The sequence below is a fragment of the Pseudorasbora parva genome, chromosome 11 (assembly GCF_024679245.1).
Source record: "Pseudorasbora parva isolate DD20220531a chromosome 11, ASM2467924v1, whole genome shotgun sequence".
Lineage (NCBI taxonomy): Eukaryota > Metazoa > Chordata > Actinopteri > Cypriniformes > Gobionidae > Pseudorasbora > Pseudorasbora parva.
Genome location: NC_090182.1, coordinates 19,976,356 through 19,999,428, shown reverse-complemented (window position 1 = coordinate 19,999,428; position 23,073 = coordinate 19,976,356). Strand labels below are relative to the sequence as shown.

General features: G+C 38.1%; 1 protein-coding gene across 5 annotated transcripts in view; it reads right to left on the bottom strand.

Moving 5' to 3' along the window:
* drp2 (dystrophin related protein 2) overlaps positions 1-23,073 on the bottom strand; it is a 222,245-nt gene that overhangs the window by 105,411 nt on the left and 93,761 nt on the right. The gene's annotated exons all lie outside the window — the stretch shown is intronic.

The window sequence follows — 23,073 nt, the reverse complement described above, 5'->3', positions numbered from 1 at the left end:
ATCACTTAATAAATGCAGCCTTTGTTTTTGTGCCGCCGGAAGAAAGGTCAGGTCAGGTTTGACAGGATTGGCTGTGGTATGTCGCGTGACCAATTGCGTCATTACGTCAGCTTTGATTGTAAAATGCCATTGGCTCTCCTGTGTCTCGTGACCGATGGCGTCATGCTGCTCGTTTGTATCATTTGATGATACAGCTTTATATTGTTGATACAGCTTTATATTGTTGAGTGGGTAGGTTTAGGGTAGGAGTGGAGTTAGTTGCTCCGAAATATAAATGTAGGCTATAAATATTCATAAAATCATGTCTACTTTTACCAATGCAAATAATTAAATGTGTGTTGGGAATCCGTGTGTGGACAACGGATGCTGCCTGTCATTGACTTACATAGGCATCACTTCTGTAAACCCATCATGGAATTTTCGGCGATTCCGTGAAACTACCACGGATTTTTGAGTTAAGGGTCCGTGTTGATTTCACGGAATTCTGTGAGACCAGGTTGGTAAATTCACAATATTTATATAAATATAACAATGAATGCATCAAAAAAGCTGCTCACCTGTCTAATAAAACATATCATATATTAAAGAGTTTTTGGTGTTTCAATGATTTCTTCAAAATAAAAAACGTAAATAGAGGTTATGCGGGTATGATGTCATATAGGCAACACATGGACATGGTCCGTGTCCTGGTTAAAATTGCTTATTTCTTTGGATTTAAACATTCTTGGAAACATTTGGGATAATGTAAGTACACAAGTCAACAAAATATATAACATTGGATTTGGATTAACATTAATTAATCCAAAAACCTTACATATTGAGCCTTTAAGCGTGCTTTTCATTCACATGCTTTTTGCTTGTGTCATTAATGTTAATCAAGCAAAAATATATATAAATGAATAAATGTATACATCTAAAAATCTAACAATAAACCTGCTGTACCTACTAGTAGCCAAAATCCACTAATGGAAGCAGAATATTATTTTTTTTCAGTGCAACTTTGGTTCGGTTTAACAGACCACAAAAACAGTTTGCCCTCTCCAAAAAAGCTATTATCCCCTCAATGACAAATAGTCGTTTTCAAAAACATGCCACATGCACACTTATTTATGAAGGCAATGCCCTTGTTTTCCACTCCGAGAAGTAGCATTAGAAATTAGACCTCCATTAGCATTAGCAATCATTATCTCTGGCTATGGTTGGTTCAGCGAGATGACAGGCCATTACTCCGGCACTTGCGTGGTGCACCCTTTGTCCCTGTGCATCAGATAAACAATTGATAAGCAAATGTTTTATTCATACATGTGTACGAGTATACTTAAGTGCCGAAGGTCTAGCAGACAAACCTCAGCAGACTACTTATCCACGCCACAAACTGATTGGAACCTCTAGACATGCCCCACGCAACAGACCAGTTGGCTGGATTGGGGAAAAAACGGCCTCTGGTCGGGAAGGAGTGGAGCACTCTACACCAAACAAAATCTTCCGAGTCACATCTAAAGATCTCCAGACTTGATAGACTCTCTAATAAAGCACCTCTCAAATGTTTCATATGCCTTCTCCTAAGAGATAAGACGTCTGGGAAATACAGAAAACCAAAGTAGCAATCTAATGTGATGTAGAAATCATTATGTTTCAAGCTCTGTTTCTCCATTTGAGCTGTGCTTGGAAGGTTAGGCTTATTAACCCAAGTGTGTATCGCTGAGAATAAATTTGAATACAGCAGGTAAAGCCCTATTCGGACAGGACTAGTTTCCTAGGGGGGTGTTAAAGAAATTTTTGTTTCACAATGAACTTTGCGATTTTAAACCTGTCCGAATCTGCCAGGTATGTTTATCTCACACAACCTGTAAAAAATTCCATAGCAAATTACCTACTGGTTTTCGGGAAACTCAACGGTCCCCTGAGGAATAAAATCCTGTCCGAATGTGAATGTCTGTGAATGAGTATTTTTCTAACGTTTCTTAAGGTTTTTTTTTTTTTTTTTTTACCTAAATGAGCTACCATTTGCACACCAATCTTTGTTTCAATATATATGGTATACAACAGAAAAAATTACATTATAAAATAAATAAATAAATAAATAGAGCTAAATCATTGAAAATGCCAAGACAGACCATTTTAATATGTGTCATGTAAGAGTAAGATACTTATCTAGATTTCTCTTCTCACTTATACAAGATTATTATTAACAGCCACTGCTATAAATTTGTGAAGTTTACTGAAAAGGGGATTTTATAATAATTTAAATTATATTAACAAATAGTCAATTAAAAAATGCGTCATAGTGATGCATGCTAGCACGACTGATGACATTTTGAAGGACTCACAACAACAACAAAAACCACACTGTCCTAATTGGTACATGAAATCACACGTTAAATGATAAGAATTATAAATCAAATGTTGTTTAGAAGACTAGCCCCATCCAAATAGGGCTTTATTGTGCTGTAGAGCTCTTGCAGTTTAGTGGCATGACAAAATGCACTTGACAGCAGACAAACAGCTCTCATTGAGAGGTATTAAAACAATTCAACTTTCCTCTTTGTAATAAATCATAAAAAGGGAGGGTGAATAACACGAGCAGCCATTTGAGAAACAAAACAGACCCAACAGACTGAAACTAATGTGTTATGAAGGTGTGAAAAATTTGTGACTGACTGAAAAAAAATTGACACAATCCGGTCAGTGATCATGTCACTGAAATTGTATGTGTAATCGGACTTGGAGCGAATAACAACTGGTAATTTTTACAGGCTGGTTCAAAAATCCCTTGTACATATGTCCAGTGCAGTGTGCATTTATTTGCGTGCAACTATAAACACCATGGAGGGTGTGAATAAATAATCAGCAGATAAAAAGACTTTTGAGAAACTGGATGAGTGGAAAAGTAAGACTCAACAGCTGTTTTGATGTTTTTATATTTCAAAATGGTGAATGCCAATTACTGACCATGGAGCATGTCTCTGACAGGAGTGCTGACAGTTTCTAATGCTAATGCTATTTGTATGCACAGAACTTGTGTTTGGAAGACATGCACATATAATATTGCACAGTTTATGGTACGCATAAACATTCAGATTGGATTTATTCAGAGATATATGCATAAAAACCTGTTCATGTAAATATAGCTATAAATAAACTGTGACATAACTGTAATATATAGGGGAGAGTGGGGCACAACCTAATGCTTTTTGACTTTATCAGTTTGTGTAAATCCACTTGGGGTTCATCATTAATTTTTTTCCCACATTCATTTCCCACATGTCTAGTACAATTATGTGGTTTTGTTTCATTAATACAGTGTAAACCCTGGCATCCTGGCCAAATTTGCCCAATGGCCTCTGTGCATCATGGCCTCCTAATAATCCCCATATAATGATTGGCTTAATCACTTTGTCTCCTCTTCACCAATCAGCTGGTGTGTGGTGAGCGTTCTGGCACAATATGGCTGCCGTCGCATCATTCAGGTGGATGCTGCACATTGGTGATGATTGAGGAGACCTCCCAACACCACCACCACCCCTCTGTCTGACATGGAATAACCTCTTAGACCTCAAACCAATAGAACACCATTGGGAAGAATTTGAGCAGAGACTGTCAGACTTTCTTACTCTTCCAAAATCAATGCATGACTTCACAAATGCACTTCTAGAACAATGGTCAATAATTCCCATACTCCTAAACCTTGTGTAAAGCCTCCCCAGAAGAGTGTTCGGTTTACCTCAAATTCTGACTCTACCATCTGAATGTCTCAACAGAAATCGAGACTCATCAGACCAGGCAACATTTTTCTAGTCATCAACTGTCCAATTTTTCGTGAGCTTGTGCAAATTGTAGCCTCTTTTTCCTATTTGTAGTTGAGATGAGTGGTACCGGGTGGGGTCTTCTGTAGTAGTGGGAAGTTCGGATCATTTTACTGACTCGGATATTTGAGTCTCGTTCAGCAAAATTAACAAATCTTTTTTAGAGTCATTTCGTTCATTTCAGCTAAATATAATTAAAATGACATGTTAAATAGCCCAACGCATCTAGCACTTATGAAAATGTTGATTACATTTTTAAAATGAAATAAAAATAAACTATAGGGTACTGCAACCAAAGCCAAATTATAAGAAGCTAAAATTTTTAATTAATTGATTAGTTGTTGGGTCAGGCTATTGCTGATCCGAGACATTCTTTCTTTTGCAACTTCATATTTATCACGTTTGTTCTCTGCCTCTCGTGTCTTCGAACTCCTCGAGACATTAGTTGGCGACTCGTCTGTGTCTGACTCTGATCAGATCTGGGGCTGGGCCGCCCGGACTGTGTGACACAGGTCCGGAAACAGAAAAGATTTGTTCTTTTGAGTCTCGGGTTTGAGTCTTTCGTTCTTCCTGTCAGTTGCATATTCTGCTTCCGTTACTGACAGCATAGACTCTATGGGACTAACAGGAAGAACAAAAGACTCAAACCCGAGACTCAAAAGAACTAATCTTTTCTGCTTCCGTTACTGACAGCATAGACTCATTGGGACTGACAGGAAGAGCGAAAGACTCAAACTCGAGACTCAAAAGCACTAATCTTTTCTGCTTCTGTTACTGACAGCATAGACTCTATGGGACTAACAGGAAGAACGAAAGACTCAAACCCGAGACTCAAAAGAACTAATCTTTTCTGCTTCCGTTACTGACAGCATAGACTCTCTGGGACTGACAGCAAGAGCAAAAAACTCAAACTCAAGACTCAAAAGAACTAATCTTTTCTGTTTCCGTTACTGACAGCATAGACTCTATGAGACTAACAGGAAGAACGAAAGACTCAAACCCGGGACTTAAAAGAACTAATCTTTTCTGTTTCCGTTACTGACAGCATAGACTCTATGGGACTAACAGGAAGAACGAAAGACTCAGAGATTCGGGGCCCATATGTTGCGTAATGCGCATACGCGGTCAACACAAAATGAACGAATCACTCTCTGAGACAACTCGGTAGTCTCAAGTCATATTATGTCGTTCATGAACGACACATCACTAGTCTTTTGCTGTTGTAGCCCATCCGCTGCATACCTCGGTTTTAATGAGTTGTTATTTCAGTCAAAGTTGCTCTTCTATCAGCATGAATCAGTCGGCCCATTCTCCTCTGACCTCTAGCATCAACAAGGCATTTTCGCCCACAGGACTGCCGCATACTGGATGTCTTTCCCTTTTCACACCATTCTTTGTAAACCCTAGAAATGGTTGTGCATGAAAATCCCAGTAACTGAGCAGATTGTGAAATACTCAGACCGGCCCGTCTGGCACCAACAACCATGCCACCCTCAAAATTGTTTAAATCACCTTTCTTTCCCTTTCTGACATTTAGTTTGGAGTTCAGGAGATTGTCTTGACCAGGACCACACCCCTAAATGCATTGTATGTCGAACATGACCAGCATTATCTTCTTGAGCAGTATGAGCTACAGTAGCTTGTCTGTTTGATCAGACCACATTGCCAGCCCTCGCCCTATTTTTCCTGCTTCTAACACATCAAATTTGAGGACAAAATGTTAACTTGCTGCCTAATATACCCCACCTACTAGCAGGTGCCTTGATGAAGAGATAATCAGTGTTGTTCACTTCACCTTTCATAATTTATGCCTGATCAGTGTAAGTCGTAATTTGGATATATTTTTAAGATGGAAGAATGCAGTTTTACTTATTCGCTAATAAGTATGGTTATACCACAATCAGATAGGCATACCGTATGCATGTTACCTCCAATGTTTTAATATACTCATCAAATTCAAAACACATTTTTATGGATGTAATGTATATTATTTGCAACAGTGATGAACATCACGATGCTGGGTTTGCCTACGCTTCTGTTGCGTTTTTCGCGTCGTCTGGATGAAGATATGGAGCAGAGACTGAGCAGCGAGTTTTGTTGACGGAATTTAGCGATTTGGAGAAGGGAAAACTTCAGGATAATGTCACAGAGTTTATTCATAAATTTGTGTGAACAACACACGGAATCCGTATGTCTGTGCACATGCCCACTTTGGTCAAAGTGGTAATAATGTGATTAAGATGTTTGCATGCCTATTTATCTGTGTATGCAACATAGTTTAATGTGATTATGCTTACTATGGATATGAGCTTAATTGCATTTGTTTGATCGAAGTATTGCATTTATATGAGGTAGAGTTTAGTCGCAATATTGCCCAAATCCCATTATGATCGCATTATGAGGGTGCATGTGAAGGCACTTAATAAATTGACAGTACTAGTAGAGACCAGTTATTTGACAATGGATTCCTGAATAAAACTGCCCTGTATACAAAGGTCTTCAGATTCTCATGCTGTCTTCAGATCAGTTCTACATCTGCCTAATGAGCAGTGGCTGTCTGTCACCCGCACAGAGCTGAGCTCTAGAGGCCTTTAATAAGGTTAAGGAGGGGTGGTAACATATGTACGATTCTGATGAGATTAGTTTGTGCTGTGTAAAACAGATGACAGTGCAAACATTGTGCCTCATATCAAAAGAACTAGGTCTCTGTGCCGTGTAAGACTGCCTAAGAGCAACTACTGTAGCCGGGGCAATTAGGGAGAACTCATTTAAAACTTCAATCAAGATAGTTCATGTAGTTCTTTGTCCAGTCTGGCTGTAAACTCACATCTGAAAATTGGGAATGGTTTACTGAGCAGTAAAGATATTGAGTGCGAGAGGAGGTAAGTGTGATTAATCTGCTGAATTACACACACACTGTTAAACGAGTTGGCAGGCTGGCTCCCCTGTGACAGTCTAACATCTTCTGTCATGTGTGGAAGGAATACGTAAAAGGTTATAGAGGGCTGGCTTGGTCTTCAAGCTAAATTCACGGAATAGGAAATTTCAGCTTGTATTACAGATATTTACATATACAATCACTCAGTTACTGAAAATGTTCCCCTTCACAACAGCACTCATATATCATCGCTATGCACATATTCAGACTTGGAGCATGAAGAGCAATGACTGGTGTCACACCAAATTTGACATCAGTGAACACAAATTGCCAAATTTAAAGGGCTGATTCACAGCTGGCAAAATTAGCTTTCAATAAAACTTGGCTGTCTATGTGATTAGAAAGGTGATTTTTGAAGCGCCTATTCAAAACAAAGGCGTACTTTGATGATGCCAGGTTTGAGTGCAGAATCTTGGGACATGTTAGCCTAGAAATCTAGACACACCTTAGCGGCAGCAAATCTAATCTGCCCGCGAGTGTCGTCTAGCAACTCTCAATACCCTTCTGAGCTGTAATCGCCAAACTCTTGCCGGGCCAATCACATCGTGTATAGAGTCGGTGGGCGGGGCCATAATGACTACGGCCGAGTTGTGTTTGCGTGCTTCTAGTAAACACAGAAACTGGTGAACGGCGGTCTTTTGAATCAGCTTTGACCGCAACTCTGGAAGACTTGGAGTTAAGCTTTTCTCTGAGAAAAAAACAAAGAACGGCACTGAAGTCATTCTTAAAAAGGGAAGATGTGTTCTGAGTTTTGCCGACCGGATACGGCGAATATTTAATCTATCAACAAGCTCTGTTTCACCTACGTTGCTCTGGTTGGTTGTAGCACTGGTAGCGCTATCCTATCGCATGCATAGGGAGTTTGAAAGACAACCGTTTATCCCGCCCCTCAGATTGAGCCCAGTCAATGGTGGGTTTCCAGACCAAGGCTAGGGACATGTGGTCTTCACCTCACGGCTGGTGGAAAAGAATCGGGATAGGACTCTGGCAGAAATCATGTTCATGGATGTGGTTGTTAACGTTACTGTAGTATGAAACGGGAGCTGAGCAAGGCCGCTGGAGCGATTGTGGCACAACACACAGCTCACAAGCAGCAGGACTTTAATGATGACGGGACACAGTCGCCGGCGCCATTTCCATTTTTCCGGTAATGAGTATGAGTTAACGCAGCTCTGTTTATCATATCAGATACATTTAAGTGTGTTTATGGAAAATTATGTTATGACGTAACTGTGCAATTGCTCAGTGGCTGCTGTGACACTTGTTGCACACTGCTAAGAGTTAAGTTACTGCCAAATAAAACCAGAAACTGAGGGTAACGCAGAACTGACGCAATTGACAGGTTCCTTGGTTAAAATTAATGGTGGGCCATTATCGGCGTTAACGTGCTGCGTTAACGTGAGACTCTTATCGATAAAAAACATATTGCTGTTAATCTATTCTCAAAGTTGGGTGGGGGCTGGGTCTATACTACGCAAGCTATGATGACTTTCACTTTGATATTTTAGCTGAGAACGAGTCTACGAACCTGTGTATATGCCTAGTGTAAAATTACCAGTAAAATTGCCACCACATCAAACGTGATGTGCTAACATGGATGCTGCTATGAAGCCGTCGGGTTTGCTTCAGGGAAAATGTATTTTTAAGAAGCTTCCCAATGGAAACCTCGACAAGACTAAGGTTGTTTGCACCTTATGCCATGCAGAATTAGTTTACTGTAGGAGTTCTTCCAGTCTCGAGTACCTCCTAATCGCACACTTTTTTGTCATTCCGATTGAAAGATTCAGTGGACTGTTTACATGAGACGTTATCTAAACTGATCTGGGGTTTACGTGTGCTGACCAAAGAACGCTGACTTTCAGTCGGAATCATTTTGTGACATGTTGGGACAGTCTGTCTGGCGCATCAGAAATGTCGACGCTGTCCTCTCCAGCAGCTGGAATGAGTTAACGGTTGCCATAGCAACTCTCAACGACCACCAGGACTTATACGGTTTTATACATTTACATTTACATTTAATCATTTAGCAGACGCTTTTATCCAAAGCGACTTACAAAAAAGGGGAGAGTAATAGAAGCAACGAAACAGACAAGGCCAACAACCTGTAAGAGCTGTAAGAAATCTCAATTAATTAGCACAATACACAACAATTTTTTTTTTTTTTTTTTTTTTTTTAAAGACAGACATCTACAACAAAAACTCACGTCCGCAAAGTGCCGAACACTGGATTTTTATAGCTATGATAACAACCCATTAGGACTAAGGCTGTTGCCCCAGCTGTTGTCGTTAATGCAGATTCAGTGGCCCAATGGGTTGGTTTTGTATTCTAGCTAAACGCGCAGCAATAGCCATCTACAACAAAAACTCACATACGCAATATACAGAACACTGGATTCTGATAGTTATGATAACTATGTAACATACCCGCCTGAAGGCACAAATCCGGATGAGAGACGTCGATATGATCCAGGAGTGTGCGCTTTTGGTCGTTGCTGTGGTGATCAGTAAGTGCTATTCTGTATTGGTCAAGTGCAAATGGAAAAGATGTGTCTTAAGATGTTTTTTAAGAATGGCTACAGACTCGGCAGCACGAATTGAGATCGGCAGGTCATTCCACCAGGTGGGAACGGTCCAGGAAAATGTCCGTGAGAGCGATTTCATGCCTCTTTGGGATGGAACCACGATGCGCCGCTCGCTCGCAGAACGCAAGCTTCTGGAGGGTGTGTAAGTCTGAACAAGTGAATTTAGGTATATTGGTGCAGAGCCAGTGGTTGTTTTGTAGGCGATAACTAGTGCCTTGAATTTGATGCGAGCAGCCATTGGCAACCAGTGCAGTTTGATGAAGAGAGGCGTAACATGCGCTCTCTTCGGCTCATTAAAGACCACTCTCGCCGCTGCATTCTGGATCAGCTGCAAGGCTTATAAAAGCTATTTATTTTTTGCAAAGTGTAATAATCATTTTAGAAAAATTAATTCTTCTGTCAGGCGCAGTTGAAGTAAAACGTTCCTTGGACAAACGCTGTCAAGATGAGAGGGTGTAGCCAGGCTATGTCTGTGTCATTATTTCTTACGAAATAAAAAGTTTACCCCTCAGAAAAATGTATTTTCCTCTGAACATTATAGCCTGGTTTGAGCGTAGTACTGAAGGTTTGATTCAGTAGTGAAGGTGCGCACTGTATATCAAGATTTATGTCACATCAAAGCATCACTAAACATGATGCGTTGATGTGACAAAAATCAGACGTGTCATTCAACCCATTGTAAGTCGATTTATCATCACAAGAGTCTTAAAAAATATATTATGAAGGTTTAAAAGTTACCTAGTGCAGTTTTAACTACATAAAATGAGATAAATACATACATTTTCTAACCCCCATATCTTGAATGTTATGATGCACTGTATTACATATTCCTTATAGTTGTCTCCATTATTTAATGTTAGAATTTTTAGTTATTTGTATAAATGTGTATAAATGAATATAGTGAGCAAACTGGATTAGAAACACTTCTTGTTTTGGTTTTCATTACTTCATTGCTTGTGTTTTAATGGATTTTAGAGAATGGCCAAATGAGATCTGAGAGCAGCTGGAGATTTTATAACACAACAAACAGTGATTACAGCAAAAAATGAAAATTCTCAATTTGCTTACCCTCATTCTGAGAAGATCATACAGATCTTTACTAAACTGTATGATCTTCTTTGGTCTGTGTAACACAAAGGGTGAATCTTTGAATATTAAAATATTCCTGGCCACTGGAGCTGTCAAACTTCAGGAATGATATCCTTGAAGAAATGTTTCTTTTTTGTGGCAGAAAAATAAGTCATAAAGTTTTAGAAAAAACCTTACAAAGTGCCCTTCTATTTCCATTTAGACGATTTCACTTTTAAAAATCAAAGATACAATGTGTGGCAAGCAAGCAAGCACCAAAGCTACCTTTATACTCTGAGCATAAGAGAGCACTTTTAAATAAATTCATCTTGTTTCTAGGCGACAACAAAAAAAAACAAAAAAAAATCCAGATTGTGTTTGTATGAACATCCTCTCATATCAGCCCACGTTCTTCTCTCTGCTAATTTTATCAAAGCAAATATGCGTGTGCTGTTTAAACCTAATTAACAGAGATTCTTACATGGACACTAAACGCACTCCTCCTCTGCCTCCATGCATGGAAAAATCTGAATATTCCACTCTGCCTTTATTAAGAGCCAGTGATCTGTAAAGCAACAATTCTTGGTCCAGCAAATCACAAATTTAACAACCCTTAATTATGACGGCAGCTAATCAAGACTTTATTGTAGGAAGTTAGTGCTGATGCTAAAATTTGTTTACAGTGCTGGAAAGTTCAGCATGTGATGCAGCAACAATGTTTCTGTACACCTAGAAGTCTACAGCCACTTGCATTGATATAGCTTTTTGATGGATATATGCTCACACACACTCAACTAAACACACACATGCCAAAGTCACGGCTGCCACTGCGAATAATAAGGAGAGCTGAGGCAGATCGGACTACGGCTCATTTGAAATCTGGGAATCTCATTAAAAGTGAGAGAAAAGGCTTTTGACAGCCTTCTGTGTGACATCTCACCCTCTCCTGCTCGTCCACGTGGGTTGCCCTGTCAACCGTGTCACTTCCTGTTTGCAGAATGAGTCACTGAGATTCTGTGTGATGGGAGTCAGGTTGACAGCTTGTTGTTAAATATAAAGAGATGGCCATAAATTATTAAATTCCTAAGAATTTTTTTGTATAGTCCACCCAGCCAAACTGCTGTAGCAATGGCGGTTCTAGATGAGCTAAAGTGGTTCCTAAATCGAGAATTTCCTAAGAGTCATTGGGAATGGAAAGAAGTAAATCAGTGGTGAACAGATATTCACAAACACAGACTCTAACAGCATTGCAAAGGAAAATGAATTGATTTTAGGTTTAGAACACACAGATACAATAAAGATCAATAAAATGCATCACCTGCCTTTGTTTTACATTGATATTATCATTTGAGCACAAAATATGAGCCATTGCAGTGTCATTGAGATACTATTCTATCCTGTTCTATCCTATTTTATATATATATATATATATATATATATATATATATATATATATATATATATATATATATATATATATATAATATATATACATCATATATACAGGTCCTTCTCAAAAATTAGCATATTGTGATAAAGTTGATTTTTTTTCCATAATGTAATGATAAAAATTAAACTTTCATATATTTTAGATTCATTGCACCAACTGAAATATTTCAGGGCTTTTATTGTTTGAATATCTCAAAACATTAGCATATCATGAAAAGGTTCTCTAAACGAGCTATTAACCTAATCATCTGAATCAACTAATTAACTCTAAACACCTGCAAAAGATTCCTGAGGCTTTTAAAAACTCCCAGCCTGGTTCATTACTCAAAACCGCAATCATGGGTAAGACTGCCGACCCGACTGCTGTCCAGAAGGCCATCATTGACACCCTCAAGCAAGAGGGTAAGACACAGAAAGAAATTTCTGAATGAATAGGCTGTTCCCAGAGTGCTGTATCAAGGCACCTCAGTGGGAAGTCTGTGGGAAGGAAAAAGTGTGGCAAAAAACGCTGCACAACGAGAAGAGGTGACCGGACCCTGAGGATTGTGGAGAAGGACCGATTCCAGACCTTGGGGGACCCGCGGAAGCAGTGGACTGAGTCTGGAGTAGAAACATCCAGAGCCGCCATGCACAGGCGTGTGCAGGAAATGGGCTACAGGTGCCGCATTCCCCAGGTCAAGCCACTTTTGGGCAACAGAGAAGCAGCACTAGACTGTTGCTCAGTGGTCCAAAGTACTTTTTTTGTATTCGGATGAAAGCAAATTTTGCATGTCATTCGAAAAATCAAAGAGCCAGGGTCTGGAGGAAGAGAAGGAAATGCCAAAATGCCTGAAGTCCAGTGTCAAGTACCCACAGTCAGTGATGGTCTGGGGTGCCATGTCAGCTGCTGGTGTTGGTCCACTGTGTTTTATCAAGGGCAGGGTCATTGCAGCTAGCTATCAGGAGATTTTGGAGCACTTCATGCTTCCATCTGCTGAAAAGCTTGATGGAGATGAAGATTTCGTTTTTCCGCACGACCTGGCACCTGCTCACAGTGCCAAAACCACTGGTAAATGGTTTACTGACCATGGTATTACTGTGCTCAATTGGCCGGCCAACTCTCCTGACCTGAACCCCATAGAGAATCTGTGGGATATTGTGAAGAAAAAGTTAAGAGACGCAAGACCCAACACTCTGGATGAGCTTAAGGCAGCTATCGACGCATCCTGGGCCTCCATAACACCTCAGCAGTGCCACAGGCTGATCGCCTCCATGCCACGCCGCATTGAAGCAGTCATTTCTGCAAAAGGATTCCCGACCAAGTATTGAGTGCATAACTGAACATAATTATCTGAAGGTTGACTTTTTTTGTATTAAAAAAACACTTTTCTTTTATTGGCCAGATGAAATATGCAAATTATTTGAGATAGGAATTTGGGGTTTTCATGAGCTGTATGCCAAAATCATCAGTATAAAACAATAAAATACCTAAAATATTCCAGTTGGTGTGCAATGGATCTAAAATATATGAAAGTTTAATTTTTATCATTACATTATGGAAAATAATGAACTTGATCACAATATGCTATTTTTTTTTTTTTTTTTTAACGTCCATGCTAATGTTTTACAAACACACACACAACTTTTAGCATTTTTGTTAATTATATTAAGTGTTTTTATTATTTGTATTAGTTATTTTGTTTATATAGTTTTTATTCATTGTTATTTCAGTTTAAGTTAGTAAGACTGGCAACTAGCTTAATTTTCTTTTTCTTTTTTTTAATAAAAGAATTTGGTTTAAGTTTTATTGTACTATAATAACCCTGGTTCATTTGCAAGCCAAGCTAATTCAAGCAACAACAACAAAAACAAGATATTTATATACACTATACCTTTTAAAAGCAAAATAGAAATAGAACGTTTTTGTACAGAAAGCTACCGTTCAAAAGTTTTTCTTTTTCTTTGAGGAAATAAATAATTAAAAGAAATTCATACATTTATTCAGCAAGGATGCATTAAATTGATCAAAAGTGACAGTAAAGACATTTATAAAATGCAGCTTTACTATCACAGGAGTAAACCACATTTGAAAATATATTAAAATAGAAAATAGTTATTTTCAAATTGTAAAAAAAAAAAAAAAAAAAGAAAGAAAAAAAATTCACAATATGATTTTTTTTTTTTTTTTGGCTGTATGTTGGATCAAATAAATGCAGCCTTGGTATGCAAAAGAGTCTTCTATTAAGGACATTAAAAATCTATAACTTTTGATCAGTAGTGAAAATCTGAGACCAACAGAGCAGTAGGCAAAATTGTGTAAAAAGTGAGCAGAGAGAGTCAGAGAATGCCAATCACTTTAGCCATAGCATGGAAATAGAGAGCAATGGGGCACAAGGGCCTTGCCTGGACTCTGTGGGAGGTTGATATAATCACACCAGTTTCGTTTCTATTCCCCAAACTGAACAACCATTTAATAGCAGCTTGGTTCAGGTCCTCAGCCTCATTTTGCTTAAGAGGGCACCAAATAAAGCAGGTCTGAAGCTTGTATACCACAGTCATAATTGGCTTGTGCCAAGAACACAGTGCACCCACCTCACACAGGAGGGGGTCTGGTCTCGCTGTCTGCTCTGACAGTAGCTACAACTCTTTTCTGAATTATTGCTGGCTTGTCAAAGCTAAGCAAAATCAAACATTAAACAAATGCTGCAATGCATGCGTACATTTAGCAAATGTCTCTGTAGAACCAGAGTCCGCATCTATTCCCCAAGCATAATTAAGACAGCACTAATGAGCCTGAGGATTTTCAGCTCTGTGAAAATGTTTTCTTCGCTTTTTAAATGAGCTAAAAATGTGGTGCCCTATGGAAGCTTTTATTCCGCCACTGAATACAAAGTAAATAAGGTAATTGCAACTTTCTCACAAACTGATCACACTGATCTCACAAATCAGACTCTCTGTTTTATATATTTATTGGTATGCAAACAAAAACAATGACGACACTTGGATAACAATAACCAACATATTTGCATACAACTTTTCTTTTCTTTTCTTTTTAAATGATAAAAATTTTTAATTAATTAAATAAAGTATAAAAAAGGGGAAAAGGGTGCGTGTTGGAGTTAGGCCTAGTTAGCCTGGAAAAATTGCATAAATGGTTGCCACTTATTGTAAAATTTGGTGAGATTCCTTTGTTTGGAGTATCTTATTTTTTCCAGTTTTAGAAAGGACATGACATTAGTGATCCAAAGTGTATCGGACAGGGCATTTGTTGCTTTCCAGTTAAGAAGGAGATGGCGTCTCACTATCAAGGAAGTGAAAGCCAGGACCTCCAACTGCACTGATGAAAAACAGTGGTATTCTTGAGGAGTACCAAAAATGGCTATATGTGGAGAAATATCAATGGCCTTGAGGAACACTTTAGACATGGTGTCAGAATCAGTTTGCCAGATATTTCCTAGAGTTGGGCAAAAGAAAAACATATGTGCAAGATTACAGGGTGAACTAGAGCATCTGTCACAGACATCAATTATATCAGGGAAAATTTGTGACAGTTGGGTTTTAAAATAGTGACATCTTAACACTACTTTAAATTGGGTGGGCACATATTGAGGCTTTGTGAATACAGTTTAAAAAAAAAGTCATCATCAAAGGCCAGACCAATCTCTTTCTCCCATGCCTCCTTCGTCCTAGTGGTTCGATGATCATCATAGGACTGGATAGTACCATAAACTTTTGAAAAAAGATCTTTGTGAAAAATGTAATCGTAAAAGACTGTCCCATGTCTGCTCAGGAAGAAATTGTGGAAAATTAGGAAATAAAGATTTTACACAGTTCCTAATTTGAAAATACCTAAAAAGATGTGAAGGTGGGAGGCCGAACTCGCTAATCAAATCTGTAAAAGAACAAAAACTCTGTCTTTATAAAAAAAATCCTTAAAACAGTTCAGACCTTTATCATGCCATAAAGTTAAAATAGAGTCAGTGAATGCAGGTTTGAACACATAATTCCTCAACAGTGGAATTGATATGGTGGGAGTAAGAAATTTAAAATGCTTCCTAAATTGAAACCATATCTTTAATGTGGAAATGACCACTGGGTTGTTAGTAAAGCCAGAGGGGTTGACTGAAGCCATGCCAGTCAGTATCGCCCGTAAAGTGGACGAGGGACATGATTGTATTTCCAACTGACACCAAGGTGTTTAGACCAATTCTAGCCAAAATAGTTTTACTTATATTTGTAGCCCAATAATAAACTTTGAAATTTGATAGAGAGGCCTCCGTTAAATTTGCAATTCTGAAGTACTTTTAGCCCAACTCTAGGTGTCTTACCATTCCACAGAAAATGAGATAAAGTATTTTCAAAAGCATTGATTCAACTATTAGTTAAAAATATAGGTAGGCACTGGAACAGAAACAAGAGTACATTCATTTTAACCATGTTAATTCTACCAATCAGGGAAAGGGGGAGGGACCCCCATCTTTGAAAATCAGCCTTATCTCAGTAAATAAGGGAGAAAAGTTTACAGCATAAAGACACTTGTAGGACCTGGCCACATTAACATGTTAACTAATGAAGTCGTATGTCCTTTGGACAAATAATCCAAAAAATTCTAATCATTAGGGCATGTTGTAGTCCAGATTAAAACACGACTGAAGCGATGTTGTGAAGCTTCCCGTCATTTCTGCGTTCAAATCAGTTCAAATCCAGCGCTGCCTTCCCGGAATGCTATGCAGCCGCGTTAAAGTCGTTTGATGTCACCCATAGGAATAAAGTGGAGTGCAGCGTGACAGAAGTGTTCACGGACGAGTGGATCTGCACCTGAGAGTAGTGTTTATGGGCGTGCATTTGCTCTCTCGCCTCTAGTCACGCACGCGCGCACCCTACCGGGAGAAGAGCCTGTACGGCCCATACAAGGACCTTCCGCTCTGTCGACAAGCGGACCCATACTCGAAAAAAACTCTCCGAAATTTGTAAGAAACCGGAAGGAGTATTTTTGACACAGAAATACTGCATCAAACATCCAACATTAGTTTTTGAAAATTAGTTTTTGAAAATTCTACTTTTTTAAGTAGAATCAATAGTGCATACTTTTTTACTTTTACTTCGTTACATTTTGCAGCAAATATTTTACTTTCTACTCCACTACATTTCTTCAACGTTCCGTTACATTTTCATAAAATTTTCTGATCAGTTTCAGGATCGAGATTAAGACTTGTTCGGATAAGTATGGATAATAATAAATAATGAACTGACGGTTGCGCTGTTGACAATCGTGCAGCCTCTCATGAAGAAATTGAAACAAACCAACGCCACTCATACAGAAAAACTCAGTAACATACTGCAGTAAATATTCAAAATGTGAAGGTTTTTATATTTTATAACATATAATACAGTTAAAAACATCACATGACACAAGGGCTGTTTTCCTGAATGCCATCACGACTGAAAATGTGACACTGATTTCATGACAGTTCCATAAACAATTAATTAAAATAAGTCACTTATAGGGCTGGGCGATATGGCCAAAAAAAAAAAAAAAAAACAGATTTTTTGACAAAAAATTCGATTTACGATTTTAATCGATTTTTTCTCTCTTTTTTTTCCTCCTACTTAAAATTAATCTGCATGACAAAGAAATTGTTCAAAACAAGTTTTAACTTTATTTTGTTTAGGTAAAATATTTGCGGCTTGGTAGAGTGCCTCCTGGGGTGCAAAACTTTCAGCATGTGAATAACTCTGACCATTCCACAGTATAAATGGGCACCATATTTTTTGCAATATACAGTATACATAAAGGTTTATTAATTGATATGCAGATCAAATTAACTTTTAATAACAACAGTAATGTGCAAAAAAGTATAGGGAAAATGTAAATGTTATGCTATTTAATAATATGCTAATGATATTATTAAATATAGATTACCATTGGTCTTCAATAGTCTCCCACTGAACTGACCGACAGCTTCAGTTATTATAAAATGAGCTCTTTACTTGCTTTCTGTGTAATTTAGTTTTTTCATGAGACTTGGTGACTTCATACTTTTCTCCATATATTAGGGAGTGGAAATGGCTAATAAATCAATACATGCTGTTCTGCTGGTTATAGTGGTGGGCACTGCATATCTTTTTTTTAATAAAAAATGCTTGTTTGCCACAAAATGGATTAAACATTTAAAAAAAATAACTAAAATACTATTTCTTTCACAAGACCCCTTTAAACTTTTAGTTTTACAAACCATCACATTAAAAATAGCATATTTTAGACATTTAGAGCTTTGAAGTGCTGGAAATAAGTGCAGAAGGCTACGTGTACAAATAAGTGTACGAAACCATTGGAAAGTGCTGGAATTTCAATCTCAAAAGATTGTACGAATCCTAAGATAAATAATGACAACAACATTAAATCCACGTGGATTTACTACAGTAAATCATGGTGAATTTTGGTGATTTGTGACTGAAACCCCTGACCTTCACTCATGTTGTCTCCACGTCAGCTCTGTTTGATCTGATATCTGTGGTTCATAACAGAATTCTGCGCCGAACGCTTCCACTAGATCACAGTAGCGATCTTATTAATTCTGTGGTGAATTTAAACGCTCTCTCACTGGATCTCCAGCGCTGTGTAAAACGTCACAGCCCATACTGTTTTCTTCTTCTTTTTAATTAGAATATAGACATTAAGAGAATAAATTGTTATACAAGTACTTTTACTTTTAATACTTAAAGTACATTTAAAATCAAGTACTTTGTTTACTTTTACTTAAGTAGGGTTGTCGTTGTAGTACTTCTACTTTTACTTAAGTAAATATGGCTCTAGTTATTTGTACTTTGTTACTTAAGTACTGAGATGCAGTACTTCCTCCACCACTGTCCCAAACTGATAAATTGAACAGTAGTGCAGTACATAAACAGGTATATTAAAGGCCACAATATAAAGCAATAATGGCCTGGATGATGTGGGTGCCTGTTAAGTAAAGAAGAAATAAATGAACACATAGAAAAGCATAGTAAAATATACTCAATTATACAAAAGCAAAAAAGTGTGCATATACAGTTCTTGGCAACAGCTATCAGTCCCGAGATGGTGGGTGCTGATGTGGGCCGTGTAAACTTATTCTAAGGAATGGTGGCCTTTTGGATACACAGCGTGGGTGGAAACAAATGAGAGAGTACGGCTTGCATGACATTTTAGCACAGTGAGTCAATCAACAACCCTTACTGTGAGAATCTAATAAAAAAAAAGTTAAAAATTACAAGTTTTATTACTTTGCATGCCCGTCAAAAGAACAATAGCATCTTTTCAGAGAGAGACTGAAAGCGGAGTTATTTTTCATAGTGGATTGCAATGACATTGTAGGCTCATGATAAGGTAATGATATTTCGCATCGCAAAATGGCATTGTAAGACTGCTCTTTCATGAGTTAATTAAATGAGAAAGGATGCCTAAGAGGGGCCGCGGGAAAGGAATGAGACCAAATATGATGTTCTTGAGTGAAATGGTAGGCTAGATTCAAGAAAGTTGTTGTTATCGACAAGCATAAAACATGCATACTGTCTGCTAGCGAGGTATGTGTTTGGATGGATGAAACCTTTCAATTCTTTTATCAACACCACCTAAACAAACACAACATGTTGAACAAATAGCTTACATCTGAAGTAGAAAAAAATATTCTCTCTCGGATCTATTGACACAACCAAGATAAAAGTGAACCAGGGATGTACAAAACAAAAACAACTAAATCAAAAGTGATATGCCTCTAAAGATACCCCATACATTCAAACTGCTGGGGTCAGTATTTTTTTCTAAATAAATTATGTTAATTTAATTCAGCAATGATGCATTAAAGTGAGTAAGAGCAAAGACTTAGTCGATGCTACTAAAGATTTACATTTCAAATAAATGCTGTTCTTTTAAACGTCCTAGTCATCAAAGAATCTTTAAAAAAAGGATTACGGTTTCTTCAAAAATATTTTGCTGTTTGATCATAAACAACATCTACAAAGTTACGATGCTCAAAATTCAAAGCAATGGAAGATATTTTCTTTAAAAGAAATCTATTTTTAAAGGTGCCCTAGAATGAAAAATTGAATTAACCTTGCCATAGTGAAATAATAAGAGTTCAGTACATGGACATCACATACTGTGAGTCTCAAACACCATTGCCTCCTACTTATGTAAATCTTGTGCATGAAAAACACCACGGAAAAATAGGCGAATCTATACATAACACCAACTGTGACGCAATCCCTGGGATCATTCATATGTATGCCCCCAACATTTGCATATGCCAGAACATGTTCATTGTCAGGCGGAACTGTGCAGCCAAATCATCGGGATTTGCAGGTAAACAAGCGTCAGGCGAGGACAGTGGCATGCACAAGGGGGGTGCCCAGGGGGCTTGAGCCCCTGCCCCTTTGAAAGTGAAAGTGCCCTTTTCGATCGCTCTACAGTGCCCCCGCGAACGCTATTTCCACCGCTCTCTGAACGCGATTTCTACCGAGGGTGACCGCCCCATTGTGCGTGCGGTTGCCAGATTTCAGTCATTTAAATCCCCCAATAAGAGCTTTTCTGTGAAAAGAACACGTGTACTTTCCTGTGTGTTACCTAAACATGTGCAATCTGACAACCATATGCACGCGAGCTCTCTCTCTCTTGCACGCGTGGATGTTCTGAAAACACCAATAAACAAGTAAGCTGCATTTTAGCAATCTCCATTTGAGATGTTCTGCTTAAAGTGTCATTCAGTTGGTCTGTGTTCTGTCAGGACGGTCAGGACTCACAAGCCGCTTCGCTGAACAACTGAACTGCTGTGTGCTGCTGAAATAAGCCAATCAGAGCAGAGCTCAACATTAATATTCATGACCCTTCCAAATGAGGCAAAAACAGAGCATTACAATCTAGGGACAATTTATAGGGTTGTAAATGGACCTGTAAAACTGTATCTGGACAATTTTTGCCCTTAAATAAGCCACATACCCTCTATTGAAGATATCAGAGAACAGTTTAGCATATTTTTTCAACTCTGTCTAGGGCACCTTTAAGGACTACAACAAACGGCTGGTAGGGACTACACAAGCTACCTCCCGGTTTAGTGACATCACTAACCCCTAAATTTACATAAATCCTTCCCCCGGGAACACAGAACGAAGTGGGTGAGATTATCATGATAGAATATGCTAATCAGTGACTTGAGGATAGTTAACTTCACATCAGCTACATTAAATTAATCGACTAAGCATTCAGGAACATCTTGTCTCAATCTACATCAGGGCTATTCAAATCTTACCCTGGAGGGCCAATGCACTGCAGAGTTTTGCTCCAATCCTGATCAAACACACTCCATGTGATTTTCTAATGATCCTAAAGACATTGATTAGCATTTCAGGCGTGTTTGATTAGGGTTGGAGCTAAACTCTGCACCGCATTGGCCCTCCAGGGTAAGATTTGAATAGCCCTGATCTGCATGATGTCACTTCATTGTGGGTGTCTCTATCACCAACTCTGACTCCGGGTTGAACATAAAAGGCTGAACAGTTTCATTGCCTGGTAATCAGAGCTGCTAACTTGAAGCTCCGCCCCATGAGCAGCAGCTCATTTGCATTTAAAGGGACACACAAAACAGCACTTTTTGCTTACCTTCAAAAAGTGACCATTTTAACATGCTATAAATGATCTGTGGGGTATTTTAAGCTAAAACTTAATATACACACTGACATCAGATACTTATTTAACATCTTGTATTAGGGGGCAATTAACCACAACTTTAATGTATGCTGGGTCATTTTCTTTCAACTTACTGTTAATCAACAGCAAAATGATGATCAATCACAGTCATTTACTGCTCTTGCTTTAGATTAATTCTTTATTGTCCTCAATACAAGACATTCGTTTTCAAAGACTGTACCAGGAACTTTCCCTTACTGGACCATTTGTTATGGGACAGCTCTCTGTACCTAAGGCCTGAGAGAAGAAGGGTGAAACTTGAGTTGAAAGAGTGGCTACTGGATTTTGTATTATGATGTTTGTTCTACAAATAGTAGCATAATGAGAGCTGACAAATTGGGAATGGGAAGACCAATTATTTTTGAGGAAGTGTTAGTAATTTAAAGGAACTTGTTTCTATTAGTGAGAGAACGCATGGTGAAGTAGCAGGTGGCACAGTACAGGAGAATGGGTTCAATGATGCTTCGGTCCAAGAGAAGAAAGAAGTGGCAGTGTAATGCCACTTAAAATAATGCCAAAGTACCTGAAACTGTCAAAAGTGTCTACTGACTGGCCATAGATGGGAAGCCAGTGTATTCTGTTTTACTATGAATTCACATTATAAAGTTTAATGTAAGAAATGACATTGTTTTGAAGTCACCATAATGGTTATTAGTGTTCAATTTGCTTGGGATCTTGGGGGCTTTCTATAGCCTATTCATATTCAAATTTATGATCTAGCCAAGTCAGAAGTATGACAAATGAAAACATTTGTTAAATCAACGACAAGCTAGTAATAAGCAATAAGCTAATTGGCTGATTTGTTAGTCAAACTATACTATTATTAGCGTTGTTTCAGCATGAAGATTTACCAATATCTTATTTTAAATTCATGTTTGTAGATGGATATTTCACAATAGTGGAGCAGCTGCTGAGATAAATCTTTGAAAGATGTGACATCGTCTTGCAACACAATTTTTTGTGTGCACCTAATGATGCAGAGACATCAGAACTCGACATACAAAACAACAATTGTGACAATAACAAATAATAATGATAAATTCTGATAAATTGAAATAAATGATAAATTCTGAATCTAAACATTACAAGATAAACAACACAAACTGCTAAAGAAATCAACAACAAAAAAGTTCAGCAGAACAGATAAAACCAACAAGAATCAAGGAAATCCACAGCATAATCTATTCATGCCACACTGCATGCTGGGTAACTTTATGATACATACGAACTGAAGAAATACAGTATGATACAAGAGTTAGATACAGATAGATACAAGAGAAGTCTTACTGTGAAAGTAATATAATTATTAACCAGGAATATACAGTAAGTTCACACTAAAATTGTTAAGTGTAAGCAAAGCTGCTACTTAATATCATTAGTCATGTGTGCCGGTCCGGAATACCATTCTGAAATGTTCCAGCTCAATTTAACCCCTGGTGATGGGTGAGTATCTTGAAATTTCCAAAAGTCTACATGGACTCAGAGGGAATCAGAGCTAATTAGAACTGTATTTTCAATACTGTTCAT